Source organism: Oculina patagonica, chromosome 5 (genome assembly GCF_052425735.1).
Source record: "Oculina patagonica isolate OP01 chromosome 5, crgOcupat, whole genome shotgun sequence".
NCBI classification, from domain to species: domain Eukaryota; kingdom Metazoa; phylum Cnidaria; class Anthozoa; order Scleractinia; family Oculinidae; genus Oculina; species Oculina patagonica.
In genome coordinates this window covers 14,261,756-14,282,526 of record NC_135762.1, presented here as the reverse complement: position 1 = coordinate 14,282,526, position 20,771 = coordinate 14,261,756, and the positions used below count along the sequence as shown (strand labels likewise).

Below are 20,771 nucleotides of genomic sequence, written 5' to 3'. Positions count from 1 at the left end.
CTCATTTGATGAAAGATAATGGCACCGAATCTAAAAGCTGGCAATCTTGTTTTATCCTATATTTCACGGCCCTTAAACTCGAGAACAATTCTCAACAACAGCCTTGAAGCGGAAAAAGATGAATTTCTTTGGAATTGTCAAGATTTTTCAGATTTGAATAACGAAGCGTGGTATTCATTCCACTGGCGTTGACCTTCATTAAAGATAACCACTTTACACTTTTTAAACGTTTGTTTGTTTGGTATGATAGTTGACGGAAATTGGTAGCACCCCGAGATCGGTTTATTTATTTAAGATAGAGCTAGATCAGCGCAATTCAGAGCTTGTGATCGATACACCCATTTATGCATTCCAAGTTAAACACAAAGCAGGCAGTGGAATTATTAATGTTCTTCTTGCATTTGAAACACATTAAAGATGTATTGTAATAGTTTATTTTTTAACAACAAAAGTCTGTGTTTATCAATTTATCTTCAACACAAACCACTAACTTTTAAATAATTAGGTATCACCGATCCATTACTAGTAAAACAGCACTATTGGAAATGCCAATATTTTCTTCCTATATACAAAAGTGCGTGTTATCCGTTGAGAGAGTAATGGCTGTTGACAAGGCGAAATTATTTTCCCACGCTGATGAGTATTCGCTATCAGAGCCGAAGAAAGAACAGAGATGCCGACGAAATCCATCCAGTCCATTTGAAAAGCTTTTGATTAGGTTAGCTCTTTAAGACAAAGAAACATTTCATTCATTTCGTGATGAGAACAAAGATCTTCATCCGATAGCAGCAGCAACTCGACACATCTGGATTTGTGGGGAGGACTGAAATTGCTCAACTTCCTGAGGTGACATTGTTCGTCCACGTCGATGGCCTTTGTCAAGCGTTGTTTTCGAAGGAAACGCGCTCACTCAAGAACACATTCTTTGGATTTTTCGTCGGATCTATGCAGCTCTGTAAAAAAGCTGAGTAATCCTCCACAGTAGAAAAGTCACACGTCCCTCTTGACCTGTGTTAAACCAATCTAGGCGTACATGAAACCAGACACTATTCACACCGTACACTTAATTAGCTTAATATACTGATAAGAATCTAGATAAGTGTCGCATTAACATGAATAGGAACTCATTATTTCAATGAGTATTATGTTTCAAGTCTAGTTCGTTTTGCGCTCACGACATGCACAAGAAAGGCAAACGCCTATGACGAAACAAGTCTGCTTCCAGAAGTATTCTCCAAATAAAGGTAATGGCCCTAAAATTGCTAGTACAGAAATTTATTTTAAAACCATACCACACAGCTGCCTCTTATAAAGGAAAAGAATGAAGCAATGTGGTTAGTACCGCAATTCGTAAAGTGATGTGTTTTATAAAGGGCTATCTTCGCCTAAAGCATTCGTGGTGTAAACTATCGCCATATGTGTTCAAATGGATAGACACCTATCCGTTGTCTATCATCGCTCAATTAAGCTGTTTATTTATCAATCGTACCATGTTTTCAAACACGCTGGATGTAAACCGCCCGGGACGAGCCCACAGTGATATTTACTTAGCTTATTATGTGGACAAATATAATTCGACGACAACGCATAGATCGGTCGGTACCATATCAATAGTATCATGTAACGATCAAGTTTATTTCAGTATTTGTATTCTTTCATCTAGGACTTTCTTATGATACTGATACAACGTAAGGCCTGTATCAACATTTCAAAATCACTTCAAGTTCTGATATTTCAACAAACACATAAAAACTAACATTAAGGCCTTTAACGAGATATAATGTAGAAAGAAACAACTGAAACACAAGATTAACAAACCTTAACGAGAGAAACATTACACTTCAGATTTGATTGTGTTTTAACAGGATAGTTCTGTCTTTTTACCTGTTACAGAAGACACAGAAAGTTTGTGCACAAAATACAAAATATGTGTTCTTGCGTTGATCTATTGACGAAATATGGACAGAAACTACAAGATTGTCAATCCCCGATAGGAAATCTTTATTTGATCTTTAAGATTGTTTAGAAAATATCGTTGCGCAACATCGAGAAATCGTTGTATGATCTGCAACAAAGATAATAGATAATTGTTATCGAGTTGATGACAGTGTGTTTTGTCGGTGTCTCACTGAAAACACTCGATTAAGACCAAAAAGTCTGGATTTGTCCTTTGTTTTTTTCTTTGTTTTTTGTTTTTTTTTTTCTGTTTCAACAGAAATGTTTCTGCGAGCGCTAGAGGGTATATCATTTTGTTCCCGCCATATAACTAATTACGTGCCGCTGAATGGGGGATCAGTTAAAGAAACAAACGACAATTTTATTTGCATTATTACTGTACGTTTTTTTTTTTCAAGCTCATGTGTAAAGACGTGGACAATTTACTGATTTAATACCAATTCCAGTAGTAATTGCATTATAAGCCCAACAGCCAAGTGGAGATTTATTCAACTGTGTGACTAAGCCCAAGGAAAAATCCACGACATTCAAAAAATCCTTCATCGTAAGTGTTTGTAAGAAAATTAATCGCAATGAATGATTCATAGAGAAAGGTGACTAGACTACCCCATGAAAGGATTGCTAACCCATGGCAGTTCACTCCTTGCGTACCGGATCGTCAAACAATTCTACTCAGCCATGTTTTCGTTGCCTTTAATTCATGAATGGGATAGGACTGTGGGAGTAAAATTCAGGGCCTAAGGAATACGACACTGAGGCCAATGGTTCTCTTCGAAAGGGTTTTGACAACTAAAACGTTCCAGAAAAACATTTAATAGCATTAAAGTGGCAAGGTCACACTTTATTCGAATACGCAAATTTGAACCCACAGAACAATGGCATCAGTAGTACTAGTTACATGAACACAGACGAAATGTTGGTAGCCAAAAACTAAACAAAAAGAACGACAAGTATGGTTAATTTCCAGGTGTTTCAGACTGTCTTTTGTCAAGACGACGAATATCCAGATGAGCGTAACTCACTTTGTGTAGAAACGTACGCGTGGTCCAGTATCCTGAGGTGAAGTTAACTGGAAATTTATGATTAAAAAAGCATCTCATTTATTCTTAAAATTGAAGCAAGCTATTTCACAACATAGACAAAGATCACCTATATATAAAACAACTGGCTAGAACCTCGTTTTACAAGCATATTGGCTTCCTAAACTGTTATAAACTACAACTGTTTATAATTGATCAAAACTCTGAAATATTTTTGTGAGATCCCAGACCTTTTTAATCTCAATAAAAAGTTAATCAATCAGAGATTTTTTTCTCGATAAATATTAAAATCTATAATACATCATTTTTATTGTCTAAATTTATTCCACTGTTTTTTGTTTACTGTTAAAGTTTGCATGTCCACGACACAACGAAGATCTCATTGGTTTTGTATTTTGGACTTTGAAACAGTCATGATATTTGATACGCTCATAACAAGAACGAAGAACTCTTTTTCAAGGTATATTCATGCCCTCTTCATGGGGAAATACCACAAGATACAGCCCACTTTGTTCTATAACCTGATATAATTAAAAATATTACAGATTTGGGAAACGTTGGATTTGAAAACGTGAAAGAAAAGACGATGGACTCCTTGCTCAAAAGGTCGATAACTCGATTACTTCAGATTTGTTTTGTTTTGTTTTTCCTCTTAGGTTTTTTTTTTTTTTTTTTTTTTTTTTTTTAACGGTATGTATTGGAATATAATGCAACATTCTCTCTTGAGAGTGGAGATGAAAGGCACTAACTCGGCATGACTGAGGAGGTACTTTACTCGACTGACCTTGGGCCTCACGGATCTAAAAGCATAATGGCCAGCAGGCTAGAACTCTTCGTATCTGGATTGCAGTCCACCTTGTGCGCAAATCGTTACTATGAGGCCACCATATCCATTAGGCCACACACTGAATCGCGCGCTTTATATTTGGGTTTTAAAAGGCTTTAAGATCAACATTCATCCGTCCGTTACGATGCTTCGCACTTTCTATTCAGCAGACCACGATGAAGCTGAATAAAGCAGTTTCCCGCTAACTGTTCTTGCCAGTTGCAGTTGCATTAGCTAGACCAGTTTATTTGTCATCGGCAGCCCATGCTATAGTTATATGTCAGCAGCCAAATTTCAGTTGTGATGCATTTTTTATGTTTTTGGTCGTTACGGCATGTTTGATGATCACGTCGCACACGCAATTTTGCTAGCACAGATGTCGCGAGGATGTTGCTTTATTTTACACAGTTTTTGGTGTTCTTTGAGATTAGGATTACTCAGCAAGCAAAGGAATGATCGAAAGTTTGAGCGATCGCTTCTATTTTTAGGGAGTTCTTTCCAGAGAAATTGGTTTTATCTCCGGCCTTTAGTGTTGTTGTTGCATGGAATGAATTGGCAACCAAGAGGTTGTCCCAAAGAAAGAATATTTTTCCTCGATGCCTTGTTACTTGAATTTCGTTTTGCATATGTCTGAATTACGAATCAACACCTTTTCAGTCACGATTCGCTTCATTCTCGCGCTGTTGTTTGCTCATTAACAAAATAAATTGTTTTCCCCCGTTTTATTGTTGCATGGAATGAATTGGCAAATTATGGGTTGCCCCAAATAATGAATGATTGAATCTTTTTCCTCGATGGCTTTTCACTTGAATATTTCGTTTTTGCATAATTATGTCTGACTTACGCACCAACACCTTTTTTACGATTTGCTATATTTCTCGCGCTGATGTTTGCTAATTAACAAGATATATTGTTTTTCCCCGTTTTATTGTTCATGGAATGAATTGGTAAATTATGGATTGCCCCGAATAATAAATGATCGGATCTTTTTCCTCGATGGCTTTTCACTTGAATATTTCGTTTTTTCGTATGTCTGACTTACGCATGACCACCTCTTTTTACGATTTGCTTTATTTCTCGCGCTGATGTTTGCTAATAAACCAGAGAAATTGGTTCTATCTCCGGTCACCAGTTTTGTTGCTGTATGGGATAAATTTTCAGCTTAGAGGATTGTTGCCAAGAATGGACCTCTTTCCTCGATAGCTTAATAATTAAATTTCGCTGTGCGTATACTGACGTACGTAACAACATCTTTTTTTCTGACGATTCGCTTTAACTTTGTGCCGTGATGTTTGCTTATAAACAAGCTAACTTGATTCAGGAATGCCAAAATGGAGTTGCAGATCACCAAGTCGACTGTCATGCAGGTTTTTATTAGGACTACGCATTTCAAAATGCACGTTTTGGTCAATAGTTCATGAAGTCAGGTTACGCTGTTTGATGATGAGGACTTAATGTACGTACCGTAAAACAACTTCAACTTAAGGTGGATTTCTAACTGACGCGTGTTTTTTACGTGTGTTTACGTGCGTGAAAATAACTTAAAGACAATGTAAGAACGACTTGCGTACACGTTTACGCAAGTCGTTCAAACATTGTCTTTAAATCTTTTACGCACGTAAACGGACGTAAAAAAATACGCGTCAGTGGAAATCTTAAGAAACTTTTAAAAATCGCTATATTCCAGTGTTGGTATATCATCAGCTACAGACAATTGCAGGATTTCCGAAAAACAATTTTAAAGTAATTGTTTTAAACTATGAATTGTTTTGTCGTATCGATGGAAAACGTCCGTTTATCTTATTATTGAGTTTGCAATATATCATCCAGTCTTAACTTACACTTGTAATAACTCTCGAAATTCAGATTTCTTCGTCTTTGATCATGAGCGCTTTCATGCGATTTAAGACCATTTGAAAAATTTGCCTTGTAATGCCCAAAATCGCGTGTTCAAGCCCTAAATTCAACAACAATGGTGCCAAATACGCAGAGTACTACAACACACATTCGGTGTTTCCCGTCGGAAAATGGATTATTTGTAAATGTGTATGACTATATTTGGAAACTGAAAAATGTGTTCCTTATAACCATTGTTCCTTAATTGAGGGTACATTTCATTTGTTTCGTTCACGATTGCAATTTCCTAGTTTAAAAACGTCGCAGTGTATTGGTTGTTTGAGAATGTCTTCTGTCTCCTCGTTAAAACGAAGAAACGTTTTACAACTTAACTATAGTTAGCTTGATCTTTATAATAGCGTAACAAGCAAAATTGCATGGGAAGTGTTATGGTTTGTTTCGACAGTACAATAGTTGCGTAATTAATCTGCCAACTTTACAGTAGTCTCATTTTCTTCTGGGGATAAGTCCTGGAAGCAAACAAGCGTAAAGCATGCAGTGCAACTCAATCACTTAGAATATCCCCTTGCACGGAAAGCGTAATTTTCCCACGGTGGATTGAGATTATAACAAAAGGTATCTTTATAGTACCCTTTTGGTCGAGAATGCCGTGAAAGCTTAAAATTCCTATCGAAGTTCAGTTGTACCGCTTGTAGGAGGCGGGTAAAGAATTGGTTATTGTTTAGAAAACCTAGTTCTGTCTCTGTGTTAAAGAGTACCAATATTTCTCGTCTAGAAAGTGCGGGTGGTATCCAAGACGTTCCGGCTTCGACTCAACTCCTACGCCAATACCAACACAACAGCGTGTTATAATAAACCTTATAAAGGATTTTGGACTGCCTTAGGCGTCATATGGCGTAAATATCTTCACAAGTGGGTGTCACCACGTTTCTCAAAATCCTCTAGTAATTTCAGCTTAGAAACTAATGATTATACTGTCGGCCAAAACGATTATCGTGCTTTACTAGTTTCCGCCGCCCGCACACTCTATAAGTCGAAGAGGTCACAAACCCCCAGTATACCTCTTTTTTTTTTTAGATGAGTCCACATTTTGATGTATGTGTACGCTGACATGTACATTACGGCTACGAAAGGTGCGACACGACAGGACTACACAAGTTCAGACTACACAAGCACAAGTCGTCTGTAAGAATCAGCAACGGTCAAGCATGGGGTAAAATCAGTTATCGTTAAGGACTAGATACATGTAATAACACTGCCCTTTTGCCACACTTTCTTTCCGCCGCTAAATTCGCCGGATACAACCCCAGTTCGTGATCGGGTTGTAAGAGATTAAACTGGATGTTTGGATATTTGTGGTTTGTCTGGTCAATTAATTAATGGGGTGCAGACATTTCCTCGCTTGCGTTTCCTATCATAAGCTACAATACCTTTCGTCTTACTACAGGGGCTTACAATTAAAATTTCTTGGCAGTTAGCGCGTTTTGGAACTGATCTACTTCCTTTTTTCGTAGACAAAAATAGCTGTTGGCTGATTCCCGTGGGGGGTGGGGAGATATCATCATACGTGTAAGAATTAAAAGTGATACTTCTATGAGCTATAAAAGTATAATTTGTGAGTTGTTCACTGGCATAAAGTGGTAAAAGACTTTGCCTATTTGCCTATTTGTCGAAAATAGGACTAGTGTGATTCTTCTCTCTTCCTTTTTCTTTCGTTTTTAACCGGGAAGTCAGAATATCGAGCCCAATCTATTATTAGACATCCATGACCTTCTACAAGAACGACAGAGCACGTGGTAAGGAAATTCAACTGGATTTATAAAGCGAGGTCATGCGCTATTACAGTAACTCACAAGACTTCGCTATTTTCACACTTAGTCGAGCTACTTTTTTGTATCATTGCGAACTACATAGTTTACGAAACATATGTGTTTTACAAAAGTTCTGATAGCAAAATTGTTTTACTTCGTTTTGTGCATGTGCGTAGCAGAAAGGAATTCCTTGCCCTAATTTGGCGATGTCTACAACCACATCATTTACCCTAACGTCTTTCATAATCCACCCTCTTGGTCTCCATGGAGTTTTAAGCCGATTGTAAATATGACTTTTACAATCACCTGACAATTAGCACGGTATTATCTTTGAAAAAAGGATGTACAGACCTCAGATTAAAAAGAAAGAAAAACAGAAACAAGAAAAATATGAAAGACGGCTTCCGCTTTGTGGTCACACGAGGGTGAAGGGGAAAAACACGATAAAACTTCGTTTATTTTTATTGTCATCTTATTAACAGCGTTATTAATATTGTTATAGGATATGTGAATTGTGACTCACTGCTATCCAAGAGCGGATATACCTAGGAGTATTTGGGAAGGGTTTGTAATCTGTATAACTTGACAATTACTCATAACAATCTTAACAACTGCAAACACATGTTTCCATTATAACAACAATGATGCGTATACTGATGACAGCGATAAATATTTGCCATTTTCATTGTCTTTTTTATCATGGCCAAGTTATCACGAACCTAAGCCTCCACTCCCGAAAAAAAACTCACGTTAATAGCAGAAATTGTTGCAGGTTATTTTGCTTTAGCGCATTTGTAGATAAGCGAATTTACGGAAAGTAAATGCGTCCAGAAGCAGAAAAATAGTCTCATTTATTATATTTTAAACGTTTATATCGAGGTTTCAGGATAAGGTGGAAAAATGGTCCACTTAATAGCCAAAGATCAACATTTAAAGAACACATTTAAGGACACATTTAAAGAGATTGTGTCACGGCCGAGTGAGGCTTATCTTATTAAATTTTCCAAAAACTCGCTCATGAAACTTACTTTTTGAAAAGAAATTACTTCTCTGATCTTCTCTGGATCTAAATGACACAGCTATAGCTTCATCGCAACCAAATTTTTCTCCCAGGTGGTATAATTTAAAGTTACAAGCAAACAAGTTTAACTTTGAAAACTGTTCGGCCCAACAGCATTTCAAAAACCCATATGCATCCGTTTCAATCTTCGTCACTGGCCATCCGTACTTTCTTTAGTTTTTGCTGTGTCATAGAAATGTTCCTTCACTGTTTTAAGAGGTTATTTTTTGATTCATTTTCAATGCCCAAATTTGGCTAAAATGCGTGACACAGTCCCTTTAAAGTGTGATAAAATGTTTCTAGCTCTATGTCATTTTAATTCTTAAATTTTGACAGCTTCCGTTTCTGTCTTGCTTCCAAACGTTCGTGTTGTGTTACAAGCATTCCCAGACAGCTTCTTACAACTGTGGCATGGACTATCAGGTCTTCCATTCGATAAACATGTTGAAAATTGATACTGCCATCTACTGAGCTGCCCCTTATCACTTTATCACAGAATCTCAGCTTCTCTGTGCTGTCATCGTGTTCATCCTTTCTGTATTAGGGTTGTCATCCTCACTTGGATTAAAGAAGAAGGCGGTGACCTTTCTAATTCCAATGAGTTAATCAACAAAGTATACTAAAACCTTTTCTTGCCCAGACTTTGGTATAAAAAGCATAGATGACAATTGATTCTTTCTTTTAAGGTTTGTTGCCACATCGAAAGAATTTAATCAGTTTAGATATATATTTTATTTCCCACGACTGAACTCCTCTATTAAACATAACAGAGCTTGAATACTTCGACTCTTTGCTAAGGCGGGGACAGACTGGGAAGTCATTGTTATGAGGTGGAAGGTAGTTTTCCATTTTATGTTCCTTCCCTTCATTGTACCCTTTCTCATATCTTCGCGTCTTTATTGACCTGTAATTTCTTCGCAAAGTAACATGATAAATTTAGTTTATCATTTCAAAAACAAATTTCCCATGACTGTGATCCTCTTGGCCTTTATGTTGACCGTACTGCTGAGGCGGAGACAGGATGAGAGGTCGCTGTTAAGAGGTGGGGGGTTGTATGCTATTTCACGTGTCTTCCTTTCAAAGTGTCCTTTCTGATTCTGCACGTCTACTATGACCTGCAATTTCTTCTTTAAGTAACACGATAATTATATGGGTAAAGTATATGAGTAAAAGGAAAGAAATAAGCAGTAGGGAATGGCATTGAAAAAAAAAACATTGCGATCAACAACGGACAGTTGCGGTTAGGAAGAAAAACGTATTTCGTGTCACAATAAATTTTTAAACCATTTTTTTAAGAAAGCGACTAAAATGAAGTCCATGTGTAACATAATAATTAACAGTTAGGCAGTCAACCTCGTTCCCAGCGTCTAAGCTCGAGTTTTCTATCGGCTGATAGGTGGCGATGGGCGGAACCTTGTGCCAACTATCAAAAGTCGGTAGAAACTGAGAACGGGCTTTCTGATTGTTTTAGCATAACCCAGACCCAAGATAAAGTGAAAGTGGTTATTTTATAGTTTGGGATGTGATTTCGGTAATTTTACTTGCACGTCGTGCTCCCAGGGAAGTCTATCGAAAATAAGACCGCCCTTACGTAGCCAATCAGATTGCGAGTTTGCTTTCAAGTCGGCCACTGGGTTATTATAATAAAAGATATACAGCTTGCAGTTGTGAATCTTTATCAACTCAGCAATCATCATAGTTGTGAACAAACAAGGTAAGACCAGAAACAAATAATAAAGCTTCATTTCCTTCGTGGCTTTCGTCCCCACTGGTATTTTTTGTCTTAATTTCGTTAAAGCTGTTTACTAGTTGAAAAGATCAAAACACTTAGCTTATAAGAAACAGAGACGAAGATTGCTACCGAAAAGCGGGTCTCTGCGGAGATTTAAATGAATTTCTTACTTTCCATAAGCAACAGGTAGCACTGAGGTAACAAATGGTTTCCGTGGAATATAGTGAAATATCACAAAGAAACCCCCTACAATGCAAATCTGTGCTAGTGACATACTATCTAGGTGGCCTAAATCATTTTATCAAAAAATATATGCATCTCATAAGACCGGTTTTTAGGGATTATCTATTTTGAGCCACATGGGAAATTCATTTCTTCAGGCAACTGGCCTGTTCTAAGTACAACGAGTCTTGGGGAGCGATCATAGAATCGCGAAAGGGTATGGAGGCAAAAAATGGGAGGACGAGACTAGGAAGAGCCACCACTTTGCCCGTTTATTCTGTAAGCCCCAAACATGCAAGCTAACATCCGAAACTTTGCAGAAGAACTGTCTTATCATCCACCTTATAACCTGTTAAAGAAAAGCTTTAAATTCCATTTTGCTAATTTGCCAGTCTTAGGTCATTTGGAAGTTGTCTCTACTATCCTGTAACAAGATTATGTGCTGTTTTGAACATACTTGTTTTCCTTGGGCTACAACTGGCTCAATGTCTGGTTAGAACCTGAGCATGAGCCAACCTAGAAGTCATTTACAACAGAGTCAACATCGAGTCAATCTATTGTTTTTGTTGTTGTTGTTGTTTTTTTTTTTCTCCCACTTTTACTTCTGTCAATGTAATTTTCATTTGGTTCTCAATGCGTGATTATTGACTTCATAGTCCAATGTCACTGCAAGGGCCTTTGTTAAGTTCGTCAGTTCTACTCAAACTCCTCCAAAGCTGTATGGTTAAGTTTTCCTTAACAGCTGGCAGATCTATTCGATAGTATAGGACGGAGCATGCATGCATGGGCATTTAGTTATTGTAGCAGAAATAGTAGGAGTTGATGCTGGAAGCTGAACGGGGTTGTCCCTACTTCTCATAACGCGTTACTTTTTTGAACGAGATGTTTTGATTTAAGAAACGGCTTTAACTATTGCACTTTTCAATGCATCGCCTTAAGCAGGTTTAAAGTAAGTTGTTTCCAGGCAAAATTACAAAATTTTACATGCTCTCTATAGTGATAATATAAGTTTGCTCAAGGGATAAATTTGGAAATGCATGCACGATGTTAATTAACCTTATGACGTCAGCAGAGATCAATCTGTAACTATGAGGATTATAGGAAAGTTCTGCTCTGATTTCTCTTTGAACACAAACTAGATAAACTTACTTCTGCCCTGCTAAGCCCAAAAACATCCAAACAAGGGCTGAACATAAGGATCCGGACCTCGTAAGGAGATTTAACGGACCTCTGCTGATTTTAGCGGAGTTAAAACTAATCACGTTGAAGCTTCAAGTCAGATAAGATTAAACAAAGCTGTCTATATTTTCAATGTCAGGTTAAAACATTATTGTAAGTTTTTAAAGAAGAATTTAGCCAAGAACAAAACTACTACTGTTGAAGTGATTCCTATACCAGGTTTTGCCTTTTAAGATGTTATGCTAAAAAAAGGAAAGAAATAATTTGTACCTCTTAGGGTGAAAATAAATTCGAGCTACGCCCATGAAACGGGAATCTGGTGTCTTTCGGGAGGTTTTTGAAAATTCCCGGCGACGATCACCCACGCCGTAACCCCCTGGGAGTTCCCCCTCTCTCCAGGGTATTTAAAAGTTGAATCAGTGCTTTCGCACTGATTCGCACTGATTCAACAAACATCAATTCCAGCAAGTTCAACAAGCTACAACAAGTTCCAACAGGGTGATTAGACGGTTTAAATATTTCACCAGGCCGGCATTGTTTGATTTTGAAAGCGTTTTCCCTTCGCTTTAGGCTATAACGTTTTTACCAAAGAAACACTGTAATGTAATACGTACCTGGGAGGGAGGGGCTCAAAAAGCTTTTTTTTTACCGGGTCGAGTTATAGGTCCAAACCCATTCACAGAAAAGGTAATCCTTTCGTAAACCTCCGCTAGAAAAAAGGCACCCCATTCAGATATACCTACATATTTTATTAATTTTTACCCGAATAACCCGTTAAAATAAGCGCCCGCTAGGTTTTTACCCGTCAACAAGATGGCAGTATTCCCTACCCTTTTGTATATTTCAACTCGTGATAACCCTTTCCTTTTATATACCTAGAGCCTGAGAAACGATACTCCTTTCGGGCGGGAAATAGCTTGCGTTGAACTATGGATGAAGTAAACCGTCCGAGCTGGAGCCCTAGCTGGGATCATCGAGTTATATTCCTTGTACAAGACACTTAACTCTCACAGTGCCTCTCTGCATCCTAGATGGCTAGAGTATAAATGGGTACCGGTGACCCGGTACAGCAACAAAGGATCACATTTAGGGCGGAGGAGCAATACAGCTCCTAGTCGCCGCATGCTACAAAAATCGGATGTACAACCCCTGCCTTAGTATTGGAACGAATCGTTTCGTTTACCTTCCGTACCAAAGCAGATTCCTGTGGGATTCCAATCTAGACCACGTTCGCGTGCAAATGGACGGCAGCCTGACGTCTGTCATCTAACCGCAGAATGCTTTTGCCAATTTGTTTCAAACTTATCCGCTGTTGACAAGCCCAGCTCTTACTATTGATTGAGTTTTCTATGCTTAAAAGCCGTTATTAAAATTAAAAGTTTAATTTGATTTCGAGCTTTTCCGTTGCTTATGAAATATAGCCTAGCGTGACTTCACCTGAAGGGCGTATTTTGCTACTTAATTTGAAGTATTAGTAAGGAAATATAGGAATTGAGTATCTGAAATTATTGGAATAAAGATCTGCAAGTCAAATTAACGTTGTTCATCTCTAAACGATGCTTCATTTAAAGTGCTAAGCTTTCTTCTGTCCTATACATTGTACCGTTGTGCGAGACCTCTTTTATATTGGAACACCGTAAATCACTTGTAGACCCTTTCACTTCCAATTTTGTAGCCGTAAACAAAATACTGGTTAAGCCCCCCTCAAAGGTGCTAAATAAACAACGAGGGTAGGGATTTATAGTATCTGCGATAGCAATAAACTATTTGCCGCACTCAGGAATTTATAAAAGGATCTAGTAAACGTTTTGCATTTCTTTAATGACAGTTCCTTATGCCCATTCGCAACAAAAACAGTTTAAATGCAACGAAGCAACGAAGAATAAAATTACTTGGCTTGTCTGTTGCCTGATCTCCTGTTTAAGTAATGCTCTCGTGCCAGACGTCACTCTAAGTGTTGAGCAATCTGGTTTCACACGCAACAGTCAATCCTTTTAACCCTTTCAAGTAGGGATCAACACAAAGTGAAAACTGCAGGAAGCAGGTGGAGATTAGCTTTGTTACCAGTTCTGTAAAATTCGGTCTGGGTACCGGGTAGACGTTGAAGCGATTAAGAAACATCTAGCTGGCAGTCACGCGATTTGCAACGCCAATCAAGTAAAACTATTTTGACTACCCTAGCCAATTTAATCCAATAGGACTGAGTCACCTAAGAGGAAGGGATTATGGCAACTGACAAAAGGACAAAATTGTGTCTCTTCTTTACTTCTGACAAATGGCAACTCATGAAAATACAAAATACACCGGTCACAAAAAAAGTAAGAAAACTAACCCTGATAATGTTGTACCGAATGTCAAATCTAAAAGGATGGTATTGGGGACTGAATCAACAAGCTTTTTAAAAGTTTGTTGTCATAGTTTACAGAGCTAGCAGTCAGTTGTTTATTTTGGAGAGATACGCTAGGTCAAAAGATACTAACTGAATGAGTGTCCACCTCTCATCTAAACTTAACCCTCAAATAATAAACGCACAGTTCTGAACACAGTTTGAAGATATTTTCACAATAGTGATCATAATCAAATTTCCCCATAAAATAGCAATGTGTCACATACAAACGGAAGAAATGTGGCGAGAATTACGAAAATCATCCACTGTACGTGGTATGCTGTCTTGATGAATTATTAAAGAAATTAAATTAAGAATTTTTCGAGTTCAGACGGTCAATTATGCTTCAGAATCGTACCATGTTAGTTCATCGTTCCATAGTATAATGATTTCATGATGGCGCTGGACAAACATGTGAAAACTCCAGGCAAAAGAGGCCAATGTGTTAATAAAAGGACGTCCGCTGCTACGCTGCCAATATCGTGAAAGAACAAAAGAAAGTGTCAGCAAACCGTTAACGCTTTAAAAGTGGTACAATTGAGCCGATTATCACGTCGGCCACTGAAACGACTATCACTAACAAAAAAAAATGTTTTGAAAGTTGAGGGTTGAAGAAGCAATGGAAATAATTCCTTCTCAGCTAGAGACAGTTATCAAAAAGAGGAAGGAGACTGGTGAAGCACAGCTTACTTTTATCCAGCTTTCACGCCAGACATTTCCGCCTCGAAAGGCCTGCTAAGATATAGAAATCATAATATGCTTAGGTGACATCATTGCAGGAGATTAAAGAAATTACCTCAAGTTCAGTTTGTAATACAAAATGACAATTCTCCTTGTTCGTTGCAGCATACTAATTTCCAGTTTCTGCTAAGGAATAACTGCTTCCTCAAAACAAACTCTACCAGTTGACGATTTTCTTTTTAATAAAAAATTAACGAACGATCTTTGGCTAAAAACGTTTTAAAAAACACGAACTTTTGACTGTTAGATCTACAGTCTTCGACTGGTAAAATTGAATTACAAAACATGAATATAAATGTGTAAGAATAAAAAAGATTGGACTATGCTAATTAATTATGAATGTGTGTAAAAAGAATGTTGTATTGCCCGGGGGGCAGGAATTGTTGTCTGTATTTGGATGGTATAGTAGAAACGCAAAATATTTTTTTTTTTTTTTTTTTATTTTTATATTTTTTTTTTTTTATATAAAAAAAAAAAAAAAAAAAAAAAAAAATTTTGTTAAAAAAAAAAAAAAAAAAAAACCTTAAGTATTATTTTATTGTTTTTTAATTGGGGGGTTCAAAAAACTTTTTAGAAAAAAAAAAAAAGGCGACACGTGGGGCAGCACCAAAAACCAAAAAAAAAGAGCTTAGCAAATCCACGGATTACCCATTCAGAAAGGCACATTTAAACCGCCGTGGAGACGTAATGTGGCAGATTTTCTTTATGTTTGCCATCTGTGAAATAAACCGGAAATAGGTTGCTACAAGCTTAAGACACTTCTCTGCGGCGTGGCTAAACGGGCAGGACGTGTGCGCATAGCAAAATTACCCGTGGATGCCAGCCAGTACAAGTAACCAGGTAACGGCTAACCCGCGAATATGAGTCGTGTGGTCATTGCTACCATTGGTTTATCATCGTCACTTCTCCGTTTCTCGCTCAGTGTTCTCGGAGGCGCAGCCGAGGGTTCTTCCGTTAGTGGAGTTTAGTTTTTTTTTTTCTCATACCTAACAACTGACAAAGACGCATTTTGTTTTTCGAATTTCATCACATCATTCTGCTCGACGCCACCCGAATATGAACTTGCCGCGGTCTTAAAGGCGCACGCCCTGAACACGTGCAAAATCAAGTGCTGCGCTATAACACCCCTCTGTAACAGACCCAGTGGAACCCGACCCAGTGGATTATTTTCCCCTACCCAGTGAAAATTTAGTCTCCCCGGTACCCAGCGAATATTTTGATTTTACCCGCCTATTTTTATCTTCCCCAGTGCTTTGCGTGTGACTTTTGTCGACAAACCTATTTAAGAAACGAGCCCAAATAAGCCGACCCAGTAGGAAATGGCCACCCAGTGACTTTTTTCAGATTCCATCGGGTCTGTTACAGAGGGGTGTGCTATATAATGACTCAGAAAGAGCGTATACATCTGGTTGAAGAAACGTTGACCATTTAAAAAGCAAAAACCATGAACGATATTACCCAGTGGTATTCTTGGTAGGCAGCTTTGGTAAGCTTAGTAATATTTCCTTTCATTGATAATCAAGATATTTTCTTTCTTTGAGATATGACTTAAGAGCATGATTTATGCAGCCTGTCTTATTTATAATATCATGGTCATTGTCTCAAAGACGACGTTTTTTTTTTTTTCGATTTCCCAGTATTCATTTGGGTCACATCGTTAATGGTTTACGCTTTCCATTGGTTAACGATTCTTCATTCAGATGTACTTGAATAAGGAAAATGAAGTATCACCACGCACGCGTTATTGTAATCAAAAGTTAGCCATTGAGCTTAGAATTCATTTTCACCCTCTGGGTTTTAGGTATTCATCTGGTCAAACAAAATTCGAAGGAAAAATGATAGATTTTCACTACATACAGAACAGTGAATTCTGAGCCTAACTACGATCTAGAGGAGCCACTTTATACTGAAACGACAAAGGAAAGATACACAGAATTAACGCTTTCACCATATTGCATAAAACTGACCACTGCGATGGGTGGCATGTTGTTATAGGATACGACAGTCAAAGATTCTTATTACCGATTAATGTACCTTTTTTAATTAATGTTTCTTTATTTGGGCAGTTTATTTTGAAGTTATCACCGAGTCGGGTACAGAAACTGAGGAAAAAAATCTGAATACAATTCAGTAGAAAATCGAAAGAATGAATTACTTTATTTAAAACTATTAAACAATATGTTTTTTTAAATATCCTTTCCATGAAGCTTCCCGACTGAATGCAAATAACGCAAGCAAATTTTAATTGCTGTTCTGTCGTGTTTATTCAAGGAAGTGTCAGCAGTTTATGTTCGTCAGTCACTTGTAGAATGACTTGTAGAATATGTTGAGTACAGTTTCTTGCTAACTGTTCTCGCCAGTTGCAGACCATTGAAGGTTTATTTGTCATCAGCAGCCCATGCCATAGTTATATGTTAGAGTTATGTCAGCAGCCACATTTCAGTAGTGACGCGTTCTTATTTTTTCGTTTTAACGGTATATGTTGTGATCACGTCGCACACGCAATTTTGCTAGGTGGCAAGAACGTTGCTTTATTTTGTGCAGTTTTGGTGTTCTTTGCGATCACGACAACTCAGCGAGCAAAGGAATGATCGAGAGTCTTAGCAATGGCTTTTTTAGAGGAGTTCTTTCCAGGGAAATTGGTTTTATCTCTGCATGGTCTCTTGCGTTGTTGTTGTTGATGCAAAAGATGACTTGGCAGCCTATAGATTGTCCCAAAGAAAGTATCTTTTCCTAGATGGCTTCTTACTTGAATTTCGTTTTGCATGATGTCTGAATCACGTATCAACACCTTTTCAGCCACCATCCGTTACATTTCTCGTGCTGATGTTTGCTAATTAACAAGAGAAATTGGTTTTATTCCCGGTCTCTAGTTTTGTTGTTGCATGGGATGAATTGGAAGATTAAGGTTTGTCCCGAATAATAAATAATGATATTTTTCCTCAATGGGTTCTTACTTGAATTTCGCGTGTTTTGCGTATACCGATTTCTGTATCAACACCTTTCTCGCAATTCGCTACATTTTTGTGCTGGTGTTTGCAAATAAACCGGAGAAATTGGTTTTATCTCAAGTCTCCAGTTTTGTTGTTGCATGCATGGGATGAATTGGCAGCTTAGCGGTTGTACCAAAGAATGGATCTCTTTCCTCGATAGCTCCTTACTTGAATTTCGTTTTGCGTTTACTGAGCATGACGTATGTATCAACACCTTTTTTTCTGACGATTCGCTTTAACTTCTTGTGCTGATGTTTATATATAAACCAACCAACTTGATGCAAATATTCCAAAACAGATATGAGCAGATCACCTTGTCGACGGTAATTCGGGAGGTGTTAATTAGAACAACGAATTTCATAAGGCACGTTTTCGTCAGTAGTTCATGAAGTCAGGACACGCTGTTTGATGATGAGGTCTATCTTTTAATGTACGTAAAACAGTTTTAACTTAAGGTGGATTTCCCTGACACGTAATTTTTTACGTGCATGCGTTTATTTTTTTTTTTAGAGACCATGTGTGAACGACTTGCGTACAGGTTTACGCAAGTCGTCCATGCAATGTCTCTATTTTTTTACGCACGTAAACGCACGTAAAAAAATACGCACAGTGGAAACCCACCTTAAGAAACTAAAATCGCTATATTCCTGATTCCATGCAGTGTTGGTATATCATCAGCTGCAGATAAATGCAGGATTTCCGAATATCAATTTTAAAGTATGATTTGTTTTGTCGTAGCGATGGAAAACTTCCGTTTATCTTACTATAAAGTTTTGCAATATATCATCCAGCCTTAACTGGTCTTAACTTACACTTGTAATAATTCTCGAAATTCAAATTTCATTCGTCTTTTAGCGCTTTCATGCGATTTAAGACCATTTGGAAAATGGCATGCTCAAAATCGCGTGATCAAGCCCTAACTTCGACAAGTGTTGTTGCCAAATACGCAGAGTACTCCAACACACATTCGGTGTTTCCGTACGGAAAATGGATTATTTGAAAAAGTGTACTGACTATATTTGGAAACTGAAAAATGTGTTCCTGCACCATTCTTCCTTAATTGAGGGTACATTTCATTTGTTTTGTTCGCGATCGCGATTTCCTAGTTTAAAAAAATAATCTGAGTGTATTGATGTCTGAGAATGTTTTCTGTTTCCTCGGTGAAACAAACAAACAATTGGTAACTTAACTATAGGTAGTTTCATCTTTAGCGTAATAAACAAAATGGCATGAAAAGGCCGTAATGGTTTAATGGTTGTTTCGACAGTACAATAGTTGCGCCATTAATCTGCCAGCTTTACAGTAGTCTCATTTTCTTCTGGGGATAGGTCATGGAAGCAAACAAGCGTAAAGCATGCAGCGCAACTCAATCACTTAGAATATCCCCTTGCACGGAAAGCGTAATTTTCCCACGGTGGATTGAGATTATAACAAAAGGTATCTTTATAGTACCCTTTTGGTCGAGAATGCCGTGAAAGCTTAACATTCCTATCGAAGTTCAGTTGTACCGCTTGTAGGAGGCGGGTAAAGAATTGGTTATTGTTTAGAAAACCTAGTTCTGTCTAGGTGTTAAAGAGTACCAATATTTCTCGTCTAGAAAGTGCGGGTGGTATCCAAGACGTTCCGGCTTCGACTCAACTCCTACGCCAATACCAACACAACAGCGTGTTATAATAAACCTTATAAAGGATCCCGGGGGGGGGGGTACTCCCATAAATTTCGGATAGGGGTGTGCCGCCCAGGTTCTTAAACCCTGACCCTATTTAAGGATAAAGAAAGCGAAAATTGATACCCTTTTTAAGGCCCAAAACTGAAAAATGATACCCTATTCAAGGGAAGAAGAAACGTTCCGTGACGACGCAAATAACGGCTAACCGCGCACAGCAAAACACAAATCTTTATAAAATCAAAATCGCTTTACTAACACTTGAACGGATGCCTTTTTACGTTTAGCTGGGCGTGTTTTTAGCTGATAGAATAAGGTACCCTATCTAAGGATCACACCGGGAACACATTGCCAATACCCTATTTAGGACTGAGAACCTCAAAAACCATACCCTATCGGGCGGCACATACCTATATAGCCCATATATGGGAGTACCCCCCCCCCCCCGGGTAAAGGATTTTGGACTGCCTCAGGCGTCATATAGCGTAAATATCTTCACAAGTGGGTGTCACCACGTTTCTCAAAATCCTCTAGTAATTTCAGCTTAGAAACTAATGATTATACTGTCGGCCAAAACGATTATCATGCTTTACTAGTTTCCGCCGCCCGCACACTCTATAAGTCGAAGAGGTCACAAACCCCCAGTATACCTCTTTTTTTTTAAATGAGTCCACATTTCTGATGGATGTGTACGCTGACATGTACATTACGGCTACGAAAGCTGCGACACGACAGGACTACACAAGTTGCGTCGTCTGTAAGAATCAGCATCGGTCAAGCATGGGGTAAAATCAGTTATCGTTAAGGACTAGATACATGTAATAACACTGCCCTTTTGCCACACTTTCTTTCCGCCGCTAAATTCGCCGGATACAACCCCAGTTCGTGATCGGGTTGTAAGAGATTAAACTGGATGTTTGGATATTTGTGGTTTGTCTGGTCAATTAATTAATAGGGTGCAGACATTTCCTCGCTTGCGTTTCCTATCATAAGCTACAATACCTTTCGTCTTACTACAGGGGCTTACAATTAAAATTTCTTGGCAGTTAGCGCGTTTTGGAACTGATCTACTTCCTTTTTTCGTAGACAAAAATAGCTGTTGGCTGATTCCCGTGGGGGGTGGGGAGATATCATCAAACGTGTAAGAATAAAAAGTGATACTTCTATGAGCTATAAAAGTATAATTTGTGAGTTGTTCACTGGCATAAAATGGTAAAAGACTTTGCCTATTTATCGAAAATAGGACTAGTGTGGTTCTTATTTCTTCCTTTTTCTTTGGTTTTTAACCGGGAAGTCAGAATA

The 20,771-nt window shown here is 38.0% G+C and overlaps 1 long non-coding RNA gene across 1 annotated transcript; it reads left to right on the top strand.

Moving 5' to 3' along the window:
- The first annotated feature begins 1,180 nt into the window (after window positions 1-1,180).
- Window positions 1,181-20,391, top strand: LOC144655727 (uncharacterized). Its single transcript, XR_013571190.1, has 3 exons — window positions 1,181-1,244; window positions 6,757-6,812; window positions 20,191-20,391. It is a non-coding gene; the product is annotated as an uncharacterized LOC144655727 (long non-coding RNA).
- The last annotated feature ends 380 nt before the right edge of the window (window positions 20,392-20,771 follow it).